We start from the raw sequence: 4,743 nt of genomic DNA on the forward strand, positions 1-4,743 counted from the left end.
TGGGGACCCCCACACTGAAGGGGCTGTGGCCAGCCTGCAAACAGCCATCAGCCCCTCACCCAGGCTGGCCCAGCACCCCAGTGGGGACCCTCCACCCTGAAGGGGCTGTGGCCAGCCTGCAAACAGCCATCAGCCCCTCACCCAGGCTGGCCAGGCACCCCAGCAGGACCCCCTTCCCTGAAGAGGGTGTGGCTAGTCTGAAAATGATCCTCAACTCCTCACCCAAGCTGGCCAGGCAGCCCAACGGGACCCTCACCCTGATCTGGGACACCCTTCAGGGCAAACCAGCTGGCCCCCACCCATACACCAGGCCTCTATCCTATATAATAAAAGGGTAATATGCAAATTGACCCTAACAGCAGAATGACTGGGAATGACTGGTCACTATGACACACACTGACCACCAGGGGGCAGACATGCAGGAGCTGTCCCCTGATGGTCAGTGCGCTCCCACAGGGGGAGCTCTGCTCAGCTGTGAGAGGGCACAGGCCAGGCTGAGGGACCCCCCCCGAGTGCACAAATTTTTGTGCACTGGGCCTCTAGTCCTACATATAAAAGGCTAATATGCAAATTGCCCCCTTGACCAGGAGTTCGACCTGGGGGCAGGGCCAGCCTGCCAACTGCCCATGGCCCCTCCCCTTGGCCAATAGACCCCAATTGGGGCAGGCTGGCTGGACCCCACCTGTACACGAATTCGTGCACCAGGCCTCTAGTATGTATGTATATGTGTGTGTGTATATATATATATAAATTTAAAGCATCTCAAATACCCAGGTTAAGAAACAATGTTATCAGGAACTTAGGAGCCCCATTAGGCTCCATGCAGATCACATTTCTATACTTTCCCAGAAATAATTACTATTCTGATTTTGTGATAATGATTTCTTAGTGTTATATTCTTTTATTTTGTTTTGTGATTACTATACACAAAAGTGATGTTTTTCTCTTGTTACACAGTTCTGGCAGTTTTAACACACATATATGTTTGTGTTAGCATTCTGAATAACTATCATTATTCTGATCCCTATTCTTTCTCTTCTATAATTTTTAGCACAGCATCCAGAGAAGTAACTATGCAGACATTGCTTGAATATTGGCAGTAGGCAGAAGCAAAGGAGTATTAGCATAATCACTACTGTATTTCTAGTTTCAGAGAAAGTTCTCAAAATATTGTCTTTCTATTTTCATATATACTTCGGGGCTACATTAGGGAGTGCATGTGACATGAAATTTTAAATGGTCCTTGCTTTGATTTTCTATCATAAAAACCAATACAAATATATCTATTTCAATCTGAAGATCACTGCTTATATTGAGAAATGATATTTGGTTTCAGAGATGATATTAAATATATATGACTACATATTTGATTTTTGAGTCCTGCACTAATTTGAGTATTGAGAATTCCTGGCATTTCCAGGAAAAGGAGATACTCAGTATGGAAAGCATGTGAGCTGCATAGTGTAGATAGTTGGAAGCTAAGGCTGGATCATAATTTTGATATTAAGAAATCTTTGCAATCTGCTCTAGAGGTATGGATATAAAAGGAGATTAAATGGCATATACTGCTGTACATTTGTAAAGTGCAGTCATTATTATTTCATCACGCCTCCTGACTTCACCAGAATGTAATTTGACCTCTCAGCAATGCTCAATTTATGTGCCAGTTTGGATTCAACATAGGTCTTCCAGGTGCTTGAAACAGGACTAGAAAATACCTAAAGTGCTTTATAGTCTCATTTGTCTATAAAGGTTGTTATTTCTTTTTTATAATCCTCCTAGAGGCCCAGTGCACAAAATTCATGCACGGGTATGGTCCCTAGGCCTGACCTGTGATCAGGGCCATCTTCCTCGGCTGCCCGCAGCCAGCCCCACCCCCACTGCGGGTCGCCCTCTGTGTGTGGGGCAACCAGCGAAGCGGGAGCCTTGGCCTGGCACTGCCCGTGTCCCCTGCCACGCAATCCTGGTTCCCTGTTCACCATCAGGTGATCAGAGCCTGCCAGCCGGGGAAAGGAACTGAGAGGTGGTTAGTGCACCTCATAGTGACTGGTCCAGCGGTCCTTCTGGTTGTCCCGCTGTTAGGGTCAATTTGCATATTACCCTTTTATTATATGGGCCTGGTGCATGGGTGGGGGCCGGCCAGCTGGCCTAACCTGATGGGGGCTCTGGATCAGGGTGGGGGTCCCCCTGGCGGGCGGGGCCGGTCTGGGCGAGGGGCCGCCAGGGGTTTGCAGGCCAGCCACACCCTGGATCAGGGTGAGCGTTCCCATTAGGGGGTGGGGCCAACTGGGGCAAGGAGCCACAGGAGGTTTGCAGGCCGGCCACACCCCCGATTGGGATTGGGGTCCTCGCTGGGTAGGGCGGGGCTGGCTGGGGCGAGGGGCTGCCAGGGGTTTGCAGGCCGACCATACCCCTGATCATGGCGGGGTCCCCGCTGGGGTCAGGGCCGGCCTGGGCAAGGGGCCATGGTCTTTCTGGTCTCTGCCATTGTAGTTCTGGTCGTTCTGCCATTTCAGTCTCTGGGCTTTTAATATATAGGATGACATGCAGTTTTGTGGCATATTCTTCTTAAATGTCTGTAAGCTTCCTATGAATTTATTGTTCATCCTGAAAAACTCAGCTTGTACCTGTTCAGTGGCAATTAATTTCATTATGTTCTTTTAATTCCCTCTTAGAATGATACAGACCATGCTCTTTTACCTTTTTCATAAAAATATCACATTAGCGAGAAACACCTTTAATTATGTTTGAATAATGGAGTAAACTGGAAGGTTATTTCCTTTGCTCAATTCATCAAATAGCATTTATTTTACACTAACTCTACCTAACCTTCCTCTGGGTACACAAAATGAATGAGAGTATTACTGCCACCAAATATTTTACCTTCTAAGGGCGAAAGACATTATGAAAGCTTGCAGTGTCGAATAACATAAATTCTGACCTTTGATATTATGAAAAAATTTCTCAAAAATGCACCCTGTCAACTTAGGAAAGTAAGGGCTTTTTTTGTAGTAAGGAATTTTTAAGTCATCATTTATTTAAAAATTAGTTATTGTTCTTTCTGACCATTTTGCTTGTTCAAGTTTGTGGGTATCAATGTTAAAATCTATGAATAATTAGTTCGATATACACAAAGAATAAGGACAGATGATTAACCTAACATATGGAAATAATTTTTATTATCTTTAATTAAAAAATTTTAAATCCTCACCAGAGGATATGTATGTATTGATTTTTAAAGAGAGAGAAACAGACAGAGAAACATCAGTGTGAAAGAGAAATATCAATTGGTTGCCTCCCATTAGGTATGAGCCCTGACCTGGAATTGAATCAGCAACCTTTTTGGTGTAGGGGACCATGTTCCAACCAACTGAGCCACTTGACCAGGGTCACCAGCATTTTTAAATGTTCTCCATGGACTAGAGAGGAATCATAAACTCCCCTCCCACCACCTTTTTAGGTTTAAACCTTAATTTTCAGGAATAAAAATAGGACCACATCTTGTGGTGTACTTAAATTAATTTAAATTACAGAAATAAAAGCAAGCCAAGAAAACAGCCTCAACAACAAAATGTTACGAGATTAGAACTTCTTACCTTTTATGTGTAAGTGCACATACACATGTATGTGTGTATATTATATGGACCATATTCCCGCACCAGTAAAAGAGAAATCTTTTATAGTTTTGTGGAGTTTTTTCAAGACATAATTTATCTACAGAAAAACAACTCTGGGACTCGGATAGCACTCTGGGTAACATTTTCAGGTCATCCCTTAAGGGAGTAAGAAAGAAAGCAATATCTGGTGTAAGAGCTTTGACAAGAGCTGTCTGAGTGCCAGCAGAAATGGACATTAGTTCCCAAGATGTATCATGTGAGTGTGGCCTTCTTGTGGCTCCTGTCAAGTTACAGCATAATCTGAAGAAAATCACCATCATTTAAGGTTGCAATGAACTTCTCAGGGCTTGTTTGTAAGAGCATAGGTTAAAAGGCACAACAGTATGAGTCACTGAATATGATTGTGCTAAGGAAGGTTTTATAGCACATCATTTTCTTTAAACTCTGCTTGTGAGTTCAGTGGCTGTCGTATAATTATTTAATATTTTTGGAGAACAAGAAACCTCTGTTAGTATGTGTGTGTGTGTCTTTTTTTTCTTTTTAAATCTAATTTTCTACATAATCTTAATAAAGTTTAATGCCTATTAAAATGTCAGCCGCAACATGATAGAGATATCCTATAACAATATAAGGATTGAATAACAATATAATCAACTTATTTTATGTTATTTTTCCCATAAAATAAAACAAAGAACATAATTCGTGAATGTCTGAAGGAACCTAATGTGAAAAATATTTGGTGACAAATCAGAAGACAGGACACGAATTCATAGTGACCTGACAAACCAGGTGACATTTATAGCACTTGCACTACCTGGGAGGAAACTTACAATTCACTTTGAAGTCAGGGATGGGTGAGTGGGTGGGAAGAGATTAACCAAAGAACTTATATGCATGGACACAGACAATAGTGAGGTGAGGGCCTGGGGTGGGACAGGAGCCGAGTGGAGGGGAGTGGGAAAGGGAACATCTGTAATACTTTCAATGGTAAAGGTAAAAAATTTTAAAGTCAGTGGGAGGTTCTTGTCAAAGCAATAGAGACCAAGCACACATAATCTCTTTTTTCTTAGAAATCTTGGAAATTAAAAAAAAAAGTCTGAAAAAAAATCAATATATAAAATAAATA

Source organism: Myotis brandtii, unplaced genomic scaffold (genome assembly GCF_000412655.1).
Source record: "Myotis brandtii unplaced genomic scaffold, ASM41265v1 scaffold123, whole genome shotgun sequence".
Classification (NCBI taxonomy): domain Eukaryota; kingdom Metazoa; phylum Chordata; class Mammalia; order Chiroptera; family Vespertilionidae; genus Myotis; species Myotis brandtii.